Here is a 24,572-nt window from a genome sequence, read left to right as displayed (position 1 = left end):
AAACAACTTAAAAAGGCCAAGGTCTCTCACTGCATCCTGGGTTATCTCTAGTTGTCTTAATCTGTATCTTGCCACTGAATCCAGATGACTCTGGAGGAGAGAGTGAGGGTGGTGACTTTGCACAGCCCACCCTCATCTGAATTCAATTCACTTGCAAGTCATGGCACCATTTTCCTGATGTCATGGTCCTCTTTGACAAGAAAGAAGAAACTACTACTACTACTACTACTACTACTACTACTACTACTACTACTACTATTCACAGAACAACAGTCTGTGGGAGAAAGAGAGGAATGTGAATAGAAAAGTAAATACCAACTATAGAACACTAGCAACTGGGAGGTTCAGGATGGGTCTCATATAATAGAGGGAATTTGAGTAGAGTGTTGAAGGAAGCTAGGAATTTTATGAGATGGAGATGGGGAAAGTGTGCCTTCCAAAGCTGCTACAGAGATGGTACATGACGTGTCATTTATGAGGAACAATAAGTAGGCAGTTTGGCTAGCACAGAGAGTACATAAAGGAAAGCTATGAGCAATGGCCTGGAGAAGGTGGGTTAGAACCATAGTGTGAAAGGTTTATACTATCAATAGTTTGCATTTTATCTTAGAAACAAAAAACACTGGACCATTTTAAGAAAGTACCATGGTTACACCTGAGCACTGAGAGTATCATTTTGGTAGCTGTGTGTAGGTTATATTATGCAATTAGGACAAAAGAGAGATTGAAGTCAGGCCCTTAAGGTAATGCTTCTTCAGTGCCTAAGTTGGTTAAGTAACTCATCCTCTAATTTGTCTTGTTCACAAGGCTCAATATTGCTCTCTAACCTAATCAACAATGCTTCAATTATTAGAGGTATTTGTTGTGGTTGTTGTTAGGTCATTTCAGTCCTGTCTGACTCTTGGTGACCCTATTTGGGGTTTTCTTGGCAAAGATACTGGAGTGGTTTGTCATTTGCTTCTCTAGCATATTTTACAGATAAGAAAAATGAGGCAAACAGGAATACATGACTTGCCCAGGGTCTTACTGCTGGTAATATCTGAGGCTGGATTTGAACTCAGGATGATAAATCTTCCTAACTCCAAGCTTAGCAGCATGCTTCCCTGAGGAAAAAACAAAACAAAACAAAAACAAATTCAGTTAAGTGGAAAATTTATTGTCTTGGCATACAGGGATAAAAAGTCCCATGTGCCCCCTCCTAATTGGCTCTTTATGTGATAAGTTGAGGGAAACAACAGACATGGCCAAGAACAATGTTTTCCTCTACATTTTTCATAGGCTGCTGGAAATCCTTTGGTGGGCCACAGGTTGTGTAGGCTTGATCTAGAATCTAGACTCTAGACCTTCAATACTCTTATATTAATTTTTAAAAAGGTATCTGGTAAAGTGGAAAGAGCATTTGATTTAGATATGTATTCAAATTCTTGCTATGCCACCTACTTATAACCTCTTATAGCCTCTGGGTCTCAGTTTTCAAATTCATAAAATAAAGAACTTCAGCTAGTTAATCACTTGAAGTTCCTTCTAGAACTAAATCTTTGATCTATGATCATTTTGATTATTCTCTCAACCACCGCAGATTGTAAGGCCTTTATACTTTAGACAATTATCTTCATGAGATGTTGTAGCTAGTCTTTGAGTGATGAGGCTCCATGGGCTTACCTAATCTGAGCCTTTGACAGCAGGTACATGGCCTCTCATCGGGTCCGTCTTTGAAACCATTCTGCCTTACATAGCTATTACAAAACTTGCGATCTCCTGGTGTAACACCAGGTCACCTCCATACCTAAATGTGATATTGTAGGAAGATTTAGTAGAGGTTGAATCTTTTTAGTTTGTAATAAGGAAACTCCTGTTCTGAGAAGTTAAGAGAGTTTTAACTATCCATTGGATCCAGCACAGAAACTTAATAGAAGCAACAATTCATATGCTGCCATGTCTGTCCTTCCAAAAGGCTTTCTGTAAGGGGAGGCGGAGGGGAAGGTGGAGGGAAGGGAAGGAGAATGGCTTTGAGAGCAATGTCTTTACATTGACACAGAAAATAAGTCTTAGAGACAGAACTCTAACTCAGGTCTTCTGTCTTCAGCTCCAAACTTCCATGAGAGCATTCGGCCTATTCAGAGGACAGTTAAACTTAAAAGTAAATAAGTCCACAGGAAAATTCTTTGGTTTCAGTGAAAAGAAAATCCAATTCAAACTTTTATTCTTTGACAGAAAAAAAAGAAGCTTTACGATCTGGTTGCACAAATTATTTAGGTTCCAACATTCCTGCAACTTTGGTGATAAATATCTCTCCAAGGACATTATGAACATGGTAATAATAAGAGCTAGAATATATATATATAGATACAGATCTGTATATAGACATAGATCTATCTATCTACCTTAAAACAATATATATATATAATGAGATATATACGTATGTATAATGAGATATATGTATACATATATATATATATAAAATTTTAAGATTTGTAAAATGATTTACAAATATTATCTCATTTGATCTTCACAATGACCCTGAGAGGTATACTAAGAGAAGCTGAATCACCTAGTGTCAGGATTTGAACTTAGGTCTTCCTGACTCCAGGTCCAATGCTCTATCTGTTGCACCATCTAGGCACATATATTAAATAAGACCAGGGGAATATAACTGAGCAACCAAAGCATGTCTGAAAATCTTTTTTTTATTAAATTTCATTTAATTTTTTGTTACATTTTAAGCTCCTGTCTCCCTCTCTCCTTCCCTCCCCACTCTACACTAGGGAAGGCCACTGTTTGAAGTAGATATATAAATATATATGAAAGCATACTTTGCATACTTCTATTTATCAGCTCTTTTTCTGGAGGTGTATAGCATCTTCCTTGGGGCAGCTAGGTGGTGTAGTGGATAGAGATAGTGCAGAAGTCAGGAGGACCTGAGTTCAAATCTCACCTCAGACACTTGACCCTCACTACCTACATGACCTTGGGCAAGTCACTTAACCTCAATTGCCTCATCCTGGGTCATCTCCAGTCATCCTGATGAATATCTAGTCACTGGATTCATATGGCTCTGGAGAAGAAGTGAGGCTGGTGACCTGCCCAGCCCACCTTCACTCAAAACAAAGTCAAGTGTAAGTCATGTCATTGTTTCTCTGATGGCATGGTCTTCTTAGGCAGCAAAAGACAAACACACACAAAGCATCTTCCTTCATAGGCCCTTTGTGGTTGATTTGAGTGTCTATAACATTCAGAAGAGCTTGGCAATTCACAGTCATCCTTCAAACAATCCTGCTCTTACTGTGTACAGTGTTCTCTTGGTTCTGCTCATTTCTCTCTTTATTTCATGCCGGTCTTTCCAGGTTTTTCTAAAGTCAACTGGCTCATCATTTCTTACAGCACAGGAGTATTCCACTGTCCAAAAATCACACAGTTTGATGGATAATTTGAGAAGCAGTTGGGTAGGTATACTTCTATGGATAAAAAGTAAAGTGCAAAATGAATCATACAGTTTTCAGAAGAAAACACATAAGTGACCTGGAATAGCAGAGGAGGTTGTGGTGAGATAATCTAGCTACCAGATTATTGGAGTACTGATCACATAGATTGGCTGATAAACCTTAGTTGATAGAATTCTAACTTCATCAGCTCAATCTCATTAACATCCATTAAAAGTCTAGCATGTGCAGAGCACTGTGGTAGACAACCTGAGTAATACAAAGAATAAATGATCCTCTCTGTCTTCATGGAGCTTGCAAGCCAAAAGACAAGACACAAAAGGAAATTATAAAGAAGAATAACATGCATTTAAATGCATTGTTCAGTTGTGACTAACTCTTTGTGACTGTGGATCATAGCACACTAATACTGTCTGTAGGATTTTCTTGGCCAGGATACAGGGTTGGTTTGTCATTTTCTTCTCCAGTGGATTAAGAAAAACAGAGGTTAAGTGGCTTGCCCAGAGTCACACAGCTAGAAAGTGTACAAAGTCAAATTTGAACCTGGTCTTCCTGACTTTAGGCCCAGCATGCTATCCACTGAGCTATCTAGCTGCCTCCTTAGGTGCACCAGGATGTCAAAAAGTGCTTTGCAAGATACATTCTTAACTGAGGAACCAGAGAAGATTTCATGAGAAAGTTGGTATTTGAGGTAAATCTTGACAGTATTTCAGTTGGCAAAGAGAAGGGAAGAGAGGTCATTGCATTATAGGTAATGGCTTGAACAAAGTCTGGAGGCTGGAAATCACAGGAGCTATACAGAGGATGATAAGTGTGCCAAACAATAGTTTAAAATAATGCTAGAATGATATAGTGATGGTAGAGAACAGAAGGCATTGAATACTAGCCTAATCTAGTAATGCATAATTACCTATGGCGACTTATGGTAGACATTTGATAACAGAACTTCATTACTACAGCTTGGTTCCATGAGTTAGCTGCTCATCCATTGTCTCAAATTTTTGCCAAGTTCCTGACTTAATTCCACTGCAACTATGAGTCTGACTACTCCATAGTCTGGTCTGCTTTGTTTCCCATCCCAGATTTGACCCCAGGTTAGACATACAAAACCTTGCTCAGTATTCTACATATGACAACTCCCCCTCTCCTGTTCCTGCCCTACCCTGCCCATCACAGCCTGAGACTCTTGACGTTTCTAGCTTGCTCAAAAACACTGTCAACGCATCCTAGAAAACACTCCACACCTATTCTTACTGCAGGTGGCCAGCTACTGCTCCATTTGTTGACTGTTGACAATCCAAGGAAGGATACTATGGCATCACCTCCTGGCTAAATGCCACCTGGCAAGTGAAAAGTGTTTCCCTGGTGATCTAAGGAGTAAGCTTTGAAAACTCTTGGGATATATGGGGATTTCTAGTGCATTGTATCAGACAATCAAATATATTCCCCCGCAGAAAGTTTTAGTGGAGGTATTAGATTTAAGGCTGCCACCAGCCCCTCCCTAATCTCATCATCTCTTTGTTTTTAACTCCATTTGAGTTTAATTTTCTAACAAGATAAATTGTATAGAACAGTATAGAACAGAGGTGGAGATGGTAGTATTAGAACTACGGTTTGGAATGTTTGGCTTGTGTAAGTAAATGAAATCTACTTTACTCAAGATGATCTGCCCCATCATCACACGCCAGTTAATGGGATAACAGAAAGGGTGCTCCATAAAGGTTTAATGATGATACTTGATGGGGATGATTTCATAGGTCTCATAAGCTCAATTATTTATGTTTTTTCTCCACCTCCAACAAAAGAGAAATATGTAAGAGAAGTTCTGGCATCATATTGTCACAGGAGGTAAAAAAAATGACAAGAGATATGGTTTTCTTTAACAATAAAAAGGATAGTATTAACATAAATTCAAGTAAACATATCTAGAAACATAGTAATATAATCACCCTTATTGAGAAAAAATAGAATCCTGGAATGCTTCACATGAAGGGAAAAGCTTGTTATGCCAGTGACCCAGGAGAAACTGTTCAAAGACAGTTATTTCATCTACATAAAATATGACCCTTGTAGCAATGCCAAGGTCAGTAAGACCTAGAGCAATCGGTTTCATCTAAAATTTTGTTTGTGCATTCTCTTATTTAGGCTAGTTCCTCCCTTTCTTGTCCATATGCCACTTTATTTTACTTCCCCACCCTCCCTCTAACCTCAGGTCCTTTGTGTACAGTTTGTAATTTTCCCAAGAGATGCACAGAGATGTCTAAAAGCAGAAAAGAGATAATAGTGAAGTGATCAATGACTCCCTGTTTTCTGGACTGGTTCCTTTCTGAACTCCCTGTTCCTTAATTAGGAGCTTCTATCTCTTGTTTTCTTCATTTTCAAGAGAAATATGGTAGGACTGATTCATAGCCTTTGAAGCACTATCTGAGACAGTATGTTACAAAGATGAAAAAACGTAAGAGAGATGCCCTTGAGTTCAAGTCACCAAGACGTGATGAGCTATAACCTTGAGGACTCAAAGAATGAGCAGATATCACTGATCAGTGATCTGAGTGATGTTAGTGATCTGAGAAGCAGGAGTGGAAAAGTGGAGAGGTTTTGGTTTTCGAAAAGGGGAAGAAAATAGAGTCTACAAACTGTAGCCCAGGGTCTTGGCAAAAATTCTGCCATGTGTTATTAAAGGTGGGTTAGTGAGCACCTAGAAAATAAAGTAGTGGTCACAAAGGGCCAGCATGATTCCATCAAGAAGAGGTCATGCCAGACAAATTCTCATTTCCTTTTCTTGATAGGGATAACAGACAAGGAAATGCTGTAGATACAATTTACCTAGGTTGTAGTAAAGCATTTGGCATAATCTTTAATACTATTCTTATGGACATAATGGAGTTATGTGGGCTAAATGATAATACAGCCATGCAGATTTAAAACTGATGGAATGGTCATAGTTATGAAAGAGAAGTTATTAATAGTTTGATGTCAACTCAGAAGAGTTTCTTTAATAGAGTGGTCCAAGGGTCTGTCCTTGACCCTATCACATTTAATACCTTTATCAGTGATTTTGGATAAAGGAGAGTAGAGTTAGAGCTAAAAGGGACTTTTTTTAGGTCACAGAGTTCAAACCCTTTCATTTTACAGATGAGTAAATGGAAGCTGAGGGAGTTTAAACAATTTACCTGGGTTCACACAGTTAGTACCCAAGGCAACATGTTTACTGGAGTCTTCCTAACCCCAACCCCAGAACTATGCCACTTAGCCACCCCTTTTTTCAGATGATACCTAGCAGGGATAGGTCCATGAAACTCAGGGTACAAAAACTGCTTTATAGACAAGAGCATTGGGTCAGATCTAATAAGATAAAACTTATTAAGAATAAATGTCAAGTTTTTACATGTTGGTTAAAAAAGACAACCTCACAAGTAAAACATGTGAAAGGCATGCTGATAGCAATAAAGGTTGGAACTTTTTGTCAACTTCAAGATCAACATGAGTTAATGGTATAATATGGAAGCTAAAAAGTAAAATTAAAATATAAAGAACAGTACAGTGTCCAAGACTACACAGATACAGATTATATTCTTGTTATATTATCTCTAATGGTCTAGACTACATCTTGACATGAGAAATATCTGGAGGAGGTTCATCACGATGGTTAGGTACATGCAGATTATATTATCTAAAGTTCCATTGATAGTAAGAGGGAAGAAAAAACTTAATGAGTGAGTTCTCATACAAGCTGTATTCAAGTATTTGAAGAGTCATTACTTTTTTCTGTTTGGCCCCAGTGCCAAGAATTAAGAGCATTAGGAAAAAAGTACAAAAAGCATATTTAAGCTTTATGTAAGGAAAATCTGAGCTATCCCAAAGTGTAATGAAGGTAATAAGTTTCCCCTTTCTTCATCCAGATCAAGGCTCAGCAGTGCTATCCCACAAGGCACTGTCCTGGGTTCTCTTCTCTTCAGAATTCAGCAAACTACCACCCAAGGACCCAATCCAGCTCACTGACTGCTTTTGTATTATCCTCAGCTAAGAATGTCTTTTATATTTGTATTTTAAAATGGAAAAAAGAATTCTTACCTTGGGATTAGTACAAAAGCAAGTGAGCAGATGAGATTTGGTCCCTGAGGTTTAGTTTTCTGACCTCTGCTCTAATGATTTCACTTGGTGATCTCATCAGTTCCCATCTATTCAATTATCCAGATGATTCTCTAAACTTAACCTCTTTGCTGACCTTCCCATTGAATATATTAAAGTGAATCTTAAGCTCAACATGTCCAAAATCAAACCATTATCTTTCCCAAAAAAACCTTTCATTCTTCCTACCTCCCCTACTACACTTCACCATACTCTTAATCATTCAGACTCACAACTTAGGCATCATCTTAGCTCCTAACATTTTTATATATTGTATTCCCTATTAAAATGGGAGCTCCTTGAGGACAGGGACTGTGCTTGTGCTTTTCTTTCTATCCACAGTGATTGTTATTAGCACAGTGCCTGGCTTATAGAGTACTTCATAAATGCTTGCTGGCTAACTGATCATGGAAAATGAGATTGACCACAAGACTGAGAAGAGCAAATACTGTCATGATTTTCACAAAAGGGAAGAAAACAGAGCCTGCAAATCATAGTCCAGTGAGCATGACTTCAGTTCCTGGGAAAATTCTAGAACAGATTATTAAAGAGATGGTGGTGAATAGACAGATAGACAAGCTGTTATTATGAGTCAGTATAGCTTCATCAAGAATAAGGCATAGCCCCTGCCCCAAAGCCTCATTTCCTTTTTTTTGACGACATGGTTGAACTAGTAATAGTGAGGGGATGGTACAAATATAATTTACCTAAATTTCAGCAATTGCTTGATAAATTATCTCATAATATTCCTTTGGAATGTGGAATAGACAATAATGCAACTAGATGGATGCAGAAGTGGTTGCATCACTGAACTCAAGGAATAATTTTTGACTGTTCGATAACATGTAAGGAGATCTCCAGGCTTCTATGACTGCTCCTGTGCTCTTTAATATGTTTACCAGTGACTTTGATTAAGGAATAAAATATATGGTCATTAATTTCAGAGATGACACAAAGCTGAGAGGGAAAACTAATATATTGTGTGACAGTCAGGATCTACATGCATCGGGCTCAATCTATTGAGATGAAGTTCAATAACAATAAATGTCAAGTCTTGTATGTGGGTATAAAAATCAACTCCATAAGTATAGTCTGAGAAGAGATGAAGTTGTTTTGAAGAGGATCTGGGGATTTTTGTGACTTTACATTCACTGAGTCACCAGTGTCATGTGGCAGCCAAAAAAAGCTAGTATGATCTTGGGCTGCATTAAGAAAAGCATAACTCCTGGAAAAGGGAGATGAGAGCACCATTGTACCCTGCCCTTGGCAGACCTCATCTACAGGCACCGTAGGCACAGTTTCCCACAAACGACAATTTTTCAGAAAATTATGGATGAATGAAAAACAAGATATGTATGATGACTGGTTGCCATGGCAACTCTGGAGGTAAAGAGGAATAGTGTTCTATTATATTCTTATACCATAATTTGTTGTTTAACTACACTGTAAAAAATGGTCACTCCATTAATTAATTTATTGCTATTACTAAAAATGTCCTCATCTATAGGACCTCATCTACAGGTACATCATTTTCTGGGCACTATGGTTTAAGAAGGACATTGTTAAGCTGGAAAGTGAACAGAGGAGTGCAACCATAATGGTAAAGTGCCTTGAGACTAATATATGTGATATATGACGACTAACCAAAGGAACCAAGCATGTTGAGCCTAGAGAAAAGAAGATTCAGGGGAAACATGATCCCTGTATTCAAGTATTTTAAGGACTGTTGTGTGAAAGAGGGATTCAACTTCTTCTTTTTGGAACCAGAGGAATAAACCAGAAGCAATAAGTGGAATTTGCAAAAAGGCAATTTTAAGTGACACCAAAAAAAAAAAAAAAGGCTTCTTAATAAACCATGATGTACATCAGTGGAATGTGCTCCAGTGGAAGTGGAGGCTTCCTCCCCCTTGGAGGTCTTCAAGCGCATCCCAGATGTTCACTTATTGACTGTGCTATAGTGGGGATTCCTTTTGGATACAAGTTGGGTTAGATAGATGCTGAACTCCCTTCCAGCTCTCACATTCTGCAATTCCGTGATTGGATACAGAAGCTGTGTAGGAAGGAAAGTGCTTAAGTAAAAAATAAATTCGGAATTGCTCAGCTAAAGCAAACATAGTGTTTTCAGGCTAAGAACACTGAAAATTATTTTTTTTCTTTCCTGAAGACTAAAATTATGAACCATTGTAAAAAAAAAATAGAATCTTAGAGTAAGAAATTAGTTTAAAGTGCAAAAATATTCTAATGGTAAGCTCCTACATACCTTGTTTTTCATTCATTCATAATTTTCTGAAAAAATATTGTTCATGGAAAACTGTGCATGTTAGCTCTCTCCCAAGGGGTCACTTTTTTACTTTTTGGAAAAGTTGAGTAACATCTGTTCAATGATTTTGACTTTAAGAAAGCATAAAGTAAAGGAATCATGAAATAATATACTTATGTCTAAAAGAATCTTCATTCTTTTCTTCAAAATACTAATGAACTGGACATATTCATGGATCTCAATGAAGAAGGTAATTATTATGCAAAATAACTGAGCCAAAGTAAAAAAAATTGAATCTAAAATATGAACTTGTTCTCCAAATATATTAAGCTGTTTATAAATGGATTTTCCCAGAAACATGTGTTGGGCGCACTATCCTTTTTCCATTTCCTTATTTTAAGCAAATATACTAATTCTATGAGAAAATATACTGTGAAGCAGCTGTAAAATCCCAGTTTAACATTAGGACAAGTAATTATAGTAATATTGTGGATTTTTTTAGTTTTTCTCTGAGGAATTCAAAGTTTATTCACATATATTATCTCATGGACTCACAAAACATGCCTACGAAGTACAGAAGAACAGGTATTATTATACCCATCTATATTTGGAGGACTGGGTACTTTGAGAGTTTAAAAAACTTAGCCAAGAATTTTAGAAAATCAAAATATTAGATTGCCATGACTTTTGAGTCTTATTTTGATGCCAAGAGTTCTTAATTTTTTGTGTCATAGATTCATTGGCCTATGGATTCCTTTTTCGGAATAATATTTTTAAATATATAAAATACATGAGACTACAAAGGAAACCAATTACAATGAAATAAATTTATCAAAATATTTTAGAAAAACAAATTCATGAACTCCAAGCTAAGGATCCCTGGTCTAGTTATTGATTTTTGTTTCTGCTGTTTCCTTTAAGAAAGGAAATAATAGGGCATTTGTTCCCAACATATGGGATAATTTGGGCATCCTATGCTCTTTTGGTATTTCTCAAGATGGTGGAAAGGGGGAGCAATAACAGCAATGACTATGCCTAGTGCCTTGACACTGGAAGAATTCATCCAATGGAAACCACTTCAGGTCTCTGTGGGGAAAAAGTTGGAGAAGAACAGAATAGAGAAGAAATTGAGCTGAATAAGAAGATGAACATTATGTAAGTGATGGAACAGGGCTTGAACATGTAAAGGAAACCAAAGATTAAATGTGACAGGAAATAATTTGGAAGAATCAAAGAAAATTTGAAGAATCCAAGTTTGGATTCTGATCTTTGCCAGGGAAGATTTCAGGAGATGGGGCAGAATTGAGGAATAAGACCTTAAGGAAGAGGTCTAAAGGAAAAGGAGGAGGTGAAGATAGATGGTAAGAAAATCCAAACAAATAAGAAATCAAATCAAACAAATAAGAAGTTAGTGAAAAAAGTGCAGGATGTGACTATAATAGTTGTTGAGACTGAAGAAAAGAAGTTGGATGTAATTGTAAACTTGTTGAAAGGTGATACAAGCTTGTAAATCAGGTGCTGAAGAGGTAAAGTGTAAACACCTACAAGTAGTGTAAAATAAGGATAAGAATATCAAATAGTATGGAGAACAAGGAGAATTTTACAGTGGTTTGCACTGAGTGGATAATGTTTGTATATCTGTCATAGCCAAGTTATGGATATCAATGTTCCAAGTGTAGGCTGACCTCCATCCTAGAAGTGAAAGTGAAGAAACTTGAGGACCCCTTCCCTACAGTCCAGATTATCAGATAAAATGAAGTATTTCTCTGAAAAATAAAAAACCACCCTGGTTCCCATGGTGGATAATGGAGAAATATTTGAAGTAGTAAAGGTTTGTTAAGGTTGGAGAGTGGAAGGATATCATAGAGAAGGAAGGCAAGGCAAAGTAAAATTGTACACATGGAGCTAAAAGACAAATCTGAGACTTCCTGAAGAGAAAATGGTTGAATATTCTGAAGAGGAAGTATTTCTTGTCCTCCATGGAACAGTAAAGTAAAGCTATTAGGTAAAAGATGATCCAATCAGTGTCTAAGGGGAAAGAAAAAAGAAGGGGTGAATGGTGACTCTCTGCTAACGAGACAGCTATTTGTTGCCCCTGGTAACATATGGCAAGATCTATATTTGGTTTCTGGCAAGTGGTACTCATTGGGATTTTACTGAGGAGGGTTGCTTGGCAAGTCTTCCCTACCTGGATGCTGCCATGAGTGGGATCATGTCCATACTTCTATGCAACTCTTCCTCCTCTTTTCACTTATTCTTCTACCATTTTGCTTTCCATTATCCTTCTCCATAACAGCTCCACCCAGGGCCCTATATATTGAGTATTAGGTGGCAGTAGGCTCTTTAAGAGAGAGAACTGGCTTCTTTGTTATTTGGGGAAATAGAGCTGAGGTTTTACATGACTCCTACTGGCATTTAGTGAATGTCTTCATGACCTTGATGACTGCCTACCATGGTGACTTTGGAAGTATAAGGGAGTGGTGTTTTATTCTATTATATTCCTATACCATAATTTGTTGTTTAATCACTCTCCAAAAAGTGGGTACTCCCTTAATTCTGAGTCTATTGCTACTATTAAAAGAGTGTGCGTATGTATGTATATGTACATGTATATATACATGCATACATACCCACATATAGACACATAAATATGCGTGTTTGTATATTGTACATAGGAGTCTTTTTGCTCTCTTTCTTTGATCTTTTTGGGATATATATATTTTGTAGTAATATCACACTATGTTAAAGCATAATCAGTTTAGTGACTTTTGGAGGCATAGTTCCAAATTGCTCTCTACCACAGTCTTTTCTACCTAAATCTTGTTTTTCTTCACAACTCCTACAATATTTGTCATATTTTTGTCATCTTTGTCTAATTGATGGGTATGAAGTGGAAACTTAGAGCTCCTTTCATTTGTTGCTGCTGTTATTGTGTTTGTCTTTCATTCTTGAAGAGTACCATGACATCAGGGAGATGATGATGTGACTTGCAATTGACTTTGATCTGGGTCCAATGACCAGATATAGATTAGGATGGCTGGAGATAACCTAGGATCCAATGGGATCCTAGGCCCTTTTAGGTTAAGGCTTTTTCAGGTTCTCACTTTGAGTGAGACCACAACCACTCAGTGAATGGGCCTCTTTAAGAAATGAGTCAAAGGATGGTCCTTTTAATAAAAAAAAAAAAAAACCCTGAGAGGGGAAGACCCTCTGGAAGTGTACACTGGGACATACTATTTGCTTAATGAATGCATACTGATTGATCTTCATATACAGAATAAAAAGTCCTTTGTATTTGGATTCTAATAGCTCTAAATAGCATTTAGATAGCTCTTCAAATTTGCGAAGCACTTTACAGATATTATCTCTGTTCCTCTCCTACCTGGATGTAGATGCTTCCATTTGTATTGCTCTAATGACTAGTGATTTGGAATTGTTTTTCCACTTGACTGTGAAGAAGTTGGATTTCTTCTTTTGAAAACTGACTCATTTCTTTTGACCATTTTTCTTTTGGAGAATGTTTCATTAAAAATTTGAATCAGTTTGTTATATAACTTGGATAAAAAAATCATACTAGCTTGTGAAAATCATTTTCCCCAGTTGCCTGCATCCCTTCTCATTTTAACTGTATTGCATTTACTTATATAAAATCTTTTGAATTTTATATAATTAAATTTGTTCATTTTATCTTCTGTGATCCTCTCTGTTCTTTCTTTGGTCATTAACTCTTCCTCCATTCATAGATCCAAAAATAGTAATAATAATTTATTCCAAAGATTGTGTTTTCCTCACTATTACCAACTGAAATCAAGGGATGCAAAACAGCTGGATAAGAAGTTTGCATCTGAGAATGGGCTTTCAATTTCTTAAAATATATCAACAACAATTTCCTGACCAGGGATGGAGTACATCCAAGAAAGGTCCAAAAGTCTATGCCTGATCTAATCAAAACTAATTAAAGGGAAAATACAGTAAAATGGATGGGTTAGGAGAATTATGCATAATATATGTGTCAAGCTAAATATTACAAAGGAAAGCTTAAATGAGGGAATAATAGCAGTTGATACATAACAGAAGTTCACATGGAAATAATCCAAGAAGTGAGACAATAGTAAAACCTATGGCCTCAAGTATCTATATAGGAAGGTTCAAATTTTAGACAACAAACAAGAACTAGAGGTCCTAAAGGAAGAGGCAAATTTGATCATGTTGGTAATACTGGATCTTGGTAGGAGGAAACCCATGAATGAATTATGGTGATTCATGTTTATGTCTTATTTATAAGAAACAGTATAGACAAAAAGGGGGTGATGTACTATTGTATATTAAAAAAGCACACTCATATGAGGAAATAGAGAAATCAGAGAGGGAAAGCATGTGAGGATATTAGAAGGCAAATCAAATGAGGGAAAAGCAGAATCAGTTTTGCCATCAGTGTGTATTTAAAGCAACTTTGACATAAAGAGAAATTAAATTATGAAGTTAGGAAAAAAATTCTAAACTTGACAGAGTCATGATATTGTAATGAAGGGAACAATCAGTTATACAGACATCTGATAAAAGCAGACCAGCTAAAAACTTTTCAGTTTTCTTTCTTTCAATTTTCGAAATATGTAGGACTCAACAAGGGAAAATTCAATTCTGAGTATGATTCTTATTAATATGAAGAAATTGGCTGTTGATATGGAAATTATGAGAAAGTTGAGGGCAGTCAGAGTGAAGGGAATAACCACATTCTCAGAGAGTTTCTGATAGAGAAACGGAAAGTTGTGAATAGTCTGACATAAGCCTTAGGTTTCAGGAAAGCAAATTTCAGAGAATAGAGGAAGGGTAGGTAGGATCACATAAACTAAAATTCTATAGGGAACGTAGTACCAAGAGGAAAGGGATACCATCAAGAATTAAATTCTGAAAACATAAAGGAAAATAATTCCCACCACAAGGGAAATGGGAGTTGTAGGAAGTATTTAATGTGAATGCACTGGAAACTCACCAATGAACTTACCTTTAAAAGGGCATATACAGAAGATGGAAGTAAACTCAAGTAATGGAGAGAATGGATATAAGTGTGAACTGTCTCTGGGAAAATAATTTCAGGGTTACTACAGCTCATAAGAGTTGATACTGGTGATGAAAGCTCAGGACATCCAAAAAAGATTTTTTAAAACCCCACTGGGGAAAGAAGAAGATCAAAGAAAGGGGAGAAATGGTACTTGGTATGATTAAGACAATGATAATTGACAAGAAAGTGAAAACCTAGCTTCTCAGTTCTTGTTTTGCTTCTGATTTTTCTGCCAAGGGAATTTGCAATGGAACTGACAATAAAAATGTTTGACAAGAAGTTGATACACATGAGATAAGCAAGAAGATACTGAGAGAGTGCCTAGATGTGTTTGATGAACTCATGCCCCCAGTCCAGATGAGCTACAACCTCAGACATGACTGCAGAGTATCTATCAATGTAAGAAATGAGTATTGGAAAATAACAAATGTCCCAATTTTTAAAGGAAGGGGACACTGAGAACAGAACTTGCTAACTATAGGTCAGTGAACTAGATTTCAATTCCTGAAAAAACAATTCTATAATAGATTAGAAAATTGTTAATGAATATGTAGAAAAAGAAGTGGTGATTATGGAAGTCCATCTTCAAGAATAGTTTGTGTTAAACTTGCATTATTCCTTTTTGGATTAGATGAGGAAAATGATATGTATATAATTTGCCTCAATTTTATGGATTCATTTGATAAAATATCTCGTATTTTTTGGAGAAGACAGAAATATGTGAATTAGAAAATAGTAAAACAAGGTGGATTCAGAACTTGGTGAAGTCACTAATGGTTCAATATGAATTTGGAAGGAATTCTCCAGTGGAGTGGCCTGAAGATCCTTCACTGGCCTTGTGCTGTTTAATATAGTCATCAGTGCTTTGTATAAGGGCATATGTAGCATTCTTATCAAATTTGCAAGTCATATGAAGTTGGGAGGGATAGCTAACCTACTGGATGACAGTCAGAATTCAAAAATATCTTGACAAATTTTGACCACTCGGCTGAAATGAATAAGATTAACTTCAGTGTGGATAAATGTAAAATCTTGTACCTGGCTTAAAAAAGAAATCAATTTCACAAGTATAAGACAAGGAAGATGGCAGTTCACATTAAGAGAATTTGTGACTTTTGGTGGACTATGAGCTCAGTACAAGTCAACTGTGTGATTTGGTCTAGAGTGGGCATTGCCCAGGTCTTGATACAATCCTCACTAAGTTTCAGTTGTGTACAAAGAATTAGAGTAAGAAAATACCCCCAAGGGCAGTGGAACTTTAATCATGTTGAAAACAAAGTATTTAACTCTATGGAAGCAGGAAGAAACTAGGCTGTAAAAAAGAGGAGAAAAGTTCAGAGCCTTGTAACTCTAAGCCAAAAAGACCTTGTTTTTGACTTGCTCCTGAGCTGATTCCACACCCAGCATTTGAAAGATAAAATCAGCCTGAGAAAGGAGTCATTCCTCTTCTTACCTGGCCAGACCTTCACTATTTGCACTGGCTGCTGCCATTGGAATCACCATAGCATCTCTGTCAGAGACTAAAAGAGGCACATGGAGCCTGATCCATCCAACTTTCATCAGGCATTGCTAGTCACTAGTCCCTATAATCTTTGATTCTATTAAGGATAAAAATAATCTACCATAACCTGATCACTCAGTCTCACTGAACAATGAACCTGAGGCCTCTGGGGACAAATTTGTAGCAAAAAATAAAAGTAAATACAATATTGGGATACACAGAGAGACATAGATTTGAGAAGTAACGAAGTCCCTCTTTGTTCACTGAAGTCCTCAGAGCCCCTCCCTCACTAAATGTACCCCTCTTCAACTGCCTGCCACCCCAAATACCTGATGACAAAGGCCCGAGATTACACACCAGAAGCTTGTAGTACTGCCCACTCTGCTGAGACTAACCATCCATGTAGCTGCTAAGAGTATCCTACCTAAGCCCTGCAGGGGCAGTCCAGGGATTTCTAAATCCTGAGGCTTGCATGGCAATATGTGCAACATGTATATAAGGTTTATGGCATTTGCTATTATGCCTATACCAGGCTTTTCCATGAATATCGCAAGCTAACCACGTGCTTATTGAGTACAGATTATAAGTCCATCACTTGAACATCACAAATATAGCGGTTGATGGATTCAGAAAAAGGGCTGCAGCAGCTCTGACCTAGATCCACTCTTGTACCACTTTCTGAACTAGGACCTATGTGGTCACTGGGAACCAAGCTCACTCAACTGAAGAGGAAATGCTTCCCAGTACCTGCTCCCAGCCCTGCTCACTCGATGTGAAGGACACCAGCCCCTAGTGGCATGCTGGTAAATGTTTAACAACTCACCCTCCAAAAGGAAAAAAAAATGTAGGTCTGACACTCTTTGAAGTCAAATCTGAATTGTTAACAAGTACATTCTTAAGTCTAGACAATGAACAAAACAATTTATCAAAGCCTGGTTTGTAGCTTACTGATTTCCAATCTATAAATGCTCACAACAAAAATTTAACATTGAGAGCTCATTCTAGTTAGCCCTAGCATACCCCTGCCAAGACTTCTCCTCAATACCTCAGTCTTGCCACGCACTGACAGTAATCTTGTATCCCTTGCTAGCAACTGACCACTCCTCTCCCCTACTGGATCCCAGGATCCCTTCCTCAGCAACTCAGAGCCCCTCCCACCTGATAACATAGGACCTGAAACCACTCAGCAGCCCCTTGCAGCACAGATCATCCTGATGTGTTTCCTACCCCCTGCAAGAAGCTACTTGAAGCCTCTTGCCTGAAGACATCAGAGACCCCTGAGATTCCAGTACAGAAGTTTCAAGTTCACTAGAAGCAGAGACCCCAAAGCAGCCTCCCATCCCACAGAGACAGGAAGCAGGAATCATTCCTCCAGGGCCAAATGGAGAGACCTGGCCACCAAAGGGACAGCAGCACCTTGTCATAGCCTACCTAAACACAAATTGGGCATGTCAGACTCCATCTAAAGTATTATGTTCAGTTCTGGTTGCCACAATTCATGAAGGATATTGATACTGCATAGTTTCCAGAGAAGGGTAACCAAAGTGGCAAAGAGACTTGATGTCATATTAGGTTAGTTTGGGAGGAAATTGGATTCAGAAAAGAAAAGATAGTGGGTATGTGATAGTCATGTTGAATTACTTGAAGTGGTGTTTTATGTAAGAGGGATTGTTTTTGTTCTACTTGGCCATAGATGGTAGATCCAACATTAAGGGGTATAAATAGCAGATGTAAATTTATATTTGATGTTAGGCAAACATTTCTAACAATTAGACCTGTCCCAAATGTAAAAGGGGCCACCTCAGGTGTTGGGTTTTCCTCTCACCAGCAGTCAGTCTTTAATCAGAAACTGAACGAGAACTTGTGGGATGTGTTAGTGTCAGGACTCTTTTTCTGTATGGTTTAAGTTAGTTAGCTGCTTAGGACCCTTCCCACTCTGAAACCCTGAGATTCGGTCTGGTCTACTGTATGAATGACACCCAATATTCCATAAATGTGTACGTCATTCTGCTAAAAACCTTCCTCCAATCGCCACCTAAAATCTGTTTCTGTCCTCAAAAGCCAAAAGTCTTTTCACCCTCTACTATTATCACTATTATCATTCTTCTGTGACCACTGGAAATGTGCAAAGGTTTGATTTCCATGGACATAGTACAGCTGAGTATCTAGCTATGATCTATGAACTTCCTTCTAGTACTAAAAAGGTTGTACTAATCCTACAGAAAAACCAAATGGCTTTGGCAAACAAGGTGACTTTTTATTCCATTCTGCCATATGCAAATTCTGTAAAATCAGAGAGGAACAAGAATTAATCAATATGGAAAAATTAAAACTCCAGGAGAAAAAGATGATTGAATAAAGGTCTACCAAGCATTGGAGGGCTCTCAGACAGGGAGCAGTAACTGGCTTTTCTTCACTGCAAATAGGAAAAGACCAAAAGGAAATGTACTTAAATTAAATCAAGGAATTTAGAATAGTTGTCTCCTAATAAAGTCCTGTTCTTGTGCTTTATCCTGGTATAGTTACAACCATCAATTTTTAAAGACTATACAAGCAGAACACAGTCTCTGGAATGTGTCAAATAATGATGACAAAGAGGTGTGATTTTTCCAGCTTAGAGGATTCACAGTATGATAACTACCTACACCAATGAATATCTCAAACCATGCAGAATTCAGGGGATAAATTCTCAGTAACTGACTGAAGTACAGAAGAATTAAGCAATTCTCCCAGGGTAGCAGAGGTAGAATTTGAACCCAAATCTTCCTGATTTTAAGCCCAGTATTCTAACCACTATACCATCCATCAGCCTGTCTCCACACAATAAAAGGCAATCATTGTTGCCTTCAAGTATTGTCTCTATGCATCTGTCACCCAAGAGCCAGAGTAGTTTTGATCAGATAGGTTCATCACCAAAAGGTGAGAATTATATGATAAATTTCTTTTGACCACAGAAACTCATGAAACTGTGGTTTACTGTGGTATTAAGCGAAAGACATATAGGACAGGGAAAGAATCTGTGATTTATTATTATAAGAAAATCCCAGATGTGGAAACTCCCCTTAGCAATGAAAATCAACACCTTCTTCACAAATTATAGTGAAGAGTGTTGTAAGAGCCTCTTTAGGTAAATGATTTACCCAGGGTCACATAGAGAAATATTAAAGGGAACACTTGAATATAGGTCCTCCTGGCTTTAAGACCAATTTTGTCCTCTACACATATATGTCCTCTATAGCATAGCTGAAGCCAGCTGTGATATGGAAGGTTTGGAGTATGTGGTTGAGGAGAGAGTCCCAATAGTGATAAAATCAGAGCTGTTTTAAATAATTGAAGGAAAAGAGTTAAATGTATACATATTATATAATATTATATATGCAACATATACATATATGACATTATAGGTATATATTGCACAATATACATGCATGTTGTATACATATATATTCTAAGGTAGATACAATTATCAATAAATGGAATGGGTATTAATAGCAATAATAATTAATTATAATAATAACAATAAATGCATGCATTTATATAGCACCTATTACATGTCAGGCACTTTAATAAATGCATTACAAATATTATCTCATTGGATCTTCACAATAACCCTAGGAGGCAAAAACTATCATTATCCCCATTTTACAGTTGAGGAGACTGAGATTAAGTGATTTTTCTAATGGTGACACAACTAGTAAATGTCTGACGGAGGATTTGAACTCAGGTGTTCATTACTCCAAGACCAGGACTCTATCCACTGTTCTATCCACCTAGTTCCCATTTCAGTACCTTTGCTCATGTTGTTCCTCCTTCCAGAAAAGTCTTCTTCTGTCCTTCCCTTTCAAACCACACCAATATTTCCTTTGTGAGGGTCTACTGGTTATCAGCATGCAGCAGGTGGTGATAAAATTTAGGAAGTCATATGGGACAGTAGGGATGAAAGCTGAAAGAGAGAGAGCAAATGGGAAAGAAGAAATGGATATGGAAAAAAAGAGGCAAAGAAAAAGACCAAGGAGCTTCCTCTGAGATGTCTCTTCATGCTGTGTTAGGTAGATGTTTGCTTTTCCTGGAACTTCCTGTCAAAGTTGGACTTTGGATTTAGATACAACAATATTCTGGCAGCCCTGGGAGACTTAGGCCTTTCTGGGCTGAGAAGCATCAGCTGTCTAATCCAGAGAATTTATCATTCTAGTTGTAAGAGATAATGTTGTCCAAGGCTAAAATCTACAATGCCTTTGGTGATCATCTAACAGGAAAATGGGAAACCCACCCTAAACTGAGCACTGAGCTAAAAGCACTGGGGCAGTATGGGAATAGGCTAGACCTCGCATTTCTATCCCCAGAAGAGGAGAGGGCTTTTTTGTTTTGTTTTGTTTTGTTTTAGAAAACGAGTGAGGAGAATCGTGCTGATTACGGTAGTAGTGAAAGTGATGATTTTTCCAAAAGAAAATTCTTTATTAATTTCCTTGAATTTCTATTTGAAGTAAGTTATCTCTTTTTCACTACTAGGATATAATGCCATATGATTATTACTGGCTGATCTGGAGGGAATTTCAGAGGGTTAAAATGGCATATGTTAAAAAAAATGATAACATATATACTCTAGATGGAGAGACAAGTGCTCTCTCTCGCTCTCTCTTGCTCTCTCTCTCTCTCTCTCTCTCCCCCTCTGTATATATATTATATATAAATAATATATATGCATGTGTATGTATATATATGTGTGTTCTTGTGTGTATATACATGTTTACACATATCTGTGTATGTATGTATGTAGCATACAGAAGTATGTATGTATCATTTGTCTCCATCTAGATAGTATATTCCTTAAGTTTAATAAGAACTTGGTCCTCTTCTGCCTTTGTATTCCTCCCTATAACCTTGTGCTTTGTTTGTATTTATTAAGTGTTATTTTGTTTGATAGGCATTTGTATAAATATCATATTCTTCTACTAAATTACAGGTGCCAGGAAGGTAGAGACCATGTTTTATGCTCACTTTGCTTCCTCCTCTTGTACTAGCAGAGTGTTCTGCAAACAGTAGGTGACAGATATTTTTAATTATTAATTTTGTAGCATTATTTTATACATGAAGTAAATTCTAAATGCATATTTGTGAATAAAGGAATGAATTAGATAATGAATTAATGTATTAGAAACAATTTCTCATCTCTGTGATAGTTTCATTTTTATCCTCTATAAATGCAGAGAGACCATCTAGATGATCTTGTAAGAATCTTTTAAAAATTTTTCATAGAGGTAAATAGGTTAAATATGGATTATAATCAATCTATTAAGAAATACTTATTACACTTCTACCATGTGTCAGGCACTGAGCTAAACACTGAGGGTGCAAAAAGAAGCAAAAGGCAGGCTCTGTTCTCAACGAGCTCACAGTCTAATGGGGGAGATAAAATGCAAAGAAATATATACAAACAAGCCATATACAAGACAAATAGGGAATCATTGATAGAGGGACTGCAAAAATTTCTCAGTCTCAACTTCTACTTTTAACTTTACATTCCTTGTTATCCCAGTGAGAAATCTCACCTCACTTCCTTAACTAAATGTGTTTTCCTATTGCTCCACTAACCAGAATGGATTACCTGTCATTGCTTTGAGGACACAATATTTAAAGAGCTAGGATAATTCATTTACAATTGAGATTTTTGATTTTCTGGTTATATTTCTTACATGTGTGATGTTTTAAATGTAACATTTTAAACCTACCTTAGCTCATTTCTCCCACAGATTTATTACATACTATATGGCTTAACGAACAACCTAGATATAAATGCCTGCTAAAGTTCAATGCAAGTGCCACAGATATATAGAATACTCTCCTATGCATAGGAGGATTTAGCGTTATTGCAGAGTTTCAGATTTTTATGAGCATTTAAAATCTTGGATATCATTGGGGTTTGTGCTCGCACCACACCATTTCAAATTATGAAAATGTCAATCTTACAAGCTGAAGTAAAATGGTTAATAGATCAGGTCATATAAAGTAAATCCAAGTATTTGGTTATTTGATGAAACAACTATGAAAAAATCTTACCAATCAATCCAATGGTCCAATGTGCTTGGCTCAAAATGACATGAGGGTGCCATGAGGCTATGGAACTGAATAGAGGGAACAAAGATTACTTTTGACCTTGTTTGATTGCATTATTTTTAAAAGAATTGATTATTTAATAGTGTGACTATGTACAACCATCATAAACTACCCTGCTCCAGAGATTTTATTTTTTTACAATTATGGCAAGAAAAATATCATAACCAAGTTTATGATACTTTGTAACCCACTGACCATTGGTGTAATGAAGTAATTTCAACTCTTTACAATGTTTTACTGTTGCTGTTTCTCTTTGGAATCTCTTACATTTGAGTAAAGAATGTAAATGCATAGGGAACTTTATAAGAAGAGATATCTCTAAACTCTAGTCTCCATCATTTTCTTGCATCTAAATCAATAGCCAACCAGAATTTGTTTTGTTTTGTGCCCAGTGCAAGCTTTGCAAAATGCTCTCTTAAATCAACTTTTAAGGATGGATTCAGTTAAGAGAAGGTTATGGGGATCTCAGAACAAAGCAAGATAGCTTTTCTAAAAGGACTGGGAGTTGGTCAGTCATGGAGAGGAAACTTTATCATCTAATAGACTATTATTTTAACTAATCGTACACACTAACAAGCTCCCTGTAAATTGTGGCACCTGAGGACAAAACTCTAGTTCCCTGGCCTAGTTACAGCTTTACTTCTATTCTTTATCTTTCAGTCAACATAAAAGTCCACTATGCCTACTTTGAAGTGACGAGGTAGCAACAGTAGATAGAGTGCATGGCCTGGCAACATGAAGGCCCGAATTCAAATCTGACCTCAGACACTTACTAGTTGTGTGACCCTGGGCAAGTCATTTAACTCTGTTTTCCTCAGTTTCCTCATCTGTAAAATGAGCTGGGGAAAGAAATGACAACTATTCCAAGAAAAACCCAGTGAGGTCACAAAGAGTTAGATACAGCTGAAAATGACTAAAAAGTTTCCTACTTTATAGACTTTCCTGCCCTGCTAGTGAAAAAATAATTATAGTCTCATTTTAGGAAAGCAGTTTGTTTCTAAACTGACTTCCAGTGTCTCAAAAGATCAAATTAAATTCATCTTAATTAAAACCACCTACTATGCTAGGGACCAGGGATACAATGACCATAATGAAACTTCACTTCCCACTCCCAACTCCCAAGAACTTACCATCTAATGGGGGAAATTGCATGTGTACAGTTAAATATAAAACATATTACAAAGATACATGTTCGTATTGTCTAGGTAAAAAAAAAAATACATTTCCAAGTAGTTTATTGCCCTAGGATAATATCTGAAGTTTTGTTGGTTAAATGATAATCACACAAACTTCACAAAAATTAAATGGTTTTGGTAAAATATCATCTTGTCCTTGATTTGGATTTTAAAAATGCATTGTGATCATCCTTAGCCATCTAATTCTCCTTCATTCAGTTTTTCTCTTTGACATACACGTTTCTTCTGAAAGAGTCGTAGGCCACAGGATTAAAAGGAAGTTAAGTAAACTTATTTCTGAAATGGAATTATCATCATCAAGCTATCTACTGCTCTTGCTCCCAGCTTCATAAATTTACTTCCAGGGTCAAATCTTCAGGTTTGTCCAGATTAAAGTTTTCAAAATAAACTCGGGTCTAACATGACTGTAATTCCAAAGTATTGAATAAGTGACAACATGTGGCTCATATCATAAACCTCGTGGAGACAGGAATCCAAAAAAAATTGTTGGGAAGGAGAAAAAAATAAAAAGAATTAACTCACAACAGGTCTATGGCAAGCAATGCACTAGTTCCTATCAGGCTCCACTTATTAATCTGAAGAAGTCAAGGAGAAGATTGCTCTTTGATGTGGAAAATGGGAACATTTGAAGTACTTTGCAAAATTTTTGAAGTCATGTGGGATAAGTGAATCCAGCACTTCTGCCACTTTTTAAAAACAATATTGGTGGATCCTTTCATATATTTGTGGCAGCATTCAGAAATGCTGGTTAAATTATGGGAGAAGATCAATCAAAAGAACATTATTCACTCTCTGACAAGCTGCTTGAAATCAGAGGCAGTTGGCCAGAACTAATACAAATTCAACTTCCTTTTCATTTCCTCCGTAT

General features: G+C 36.9%; 1 long non-coding RNA gene across 1 annotated transcript in view; it reads right to left on the bottom strand.

Moving 5' to 3' along the window:
• Positions 1-1,020: 1,020 nt before the first annotated feature.
• Positions 1,021-24,572, bottom strand: part of LOC140501215 (uncharacterized) — a 48,940-nt gene continuing 25,388 nt past the window's right edge. Inside the window, exons 2-4 of the long non-coding RNA XR_011966099.1 lie at positions 22,452-22,516; positions 20,184-20,337; positions 1,021-1,103 (exon numbers count right to left, since the gene is read on the bottom strand). This is a non-coding gene — a long non-coding RNA (uncharacterized lncRNA). The remainder of the gene's footprint in view (positions 1,104-20,183; positions 20,338-22,451; positions 22,517-24,572) is intronic.

The sequence above is a fragment of the Notamacropus eugenii genome, chromosome 4, assembly GCF_028372415.1.
Source record: "Notamacropus eugenii isolate mMacEug1 chromosome 4, mMacEug1.pri_v2, whole genome shotgun sequence".
NCBI classification, from domain to species: Eukaryota; Metazoa; Chordata; class Mammalia; order Diprotodontia; family Macropodidae; genus Notamacropus; species Notamacropus eugenii.
The sequence above is the reverse complement of the archived record's forward strand: the minus strand, read 5'-3'. Positions and strand labels throughout refer to the sequence as shown.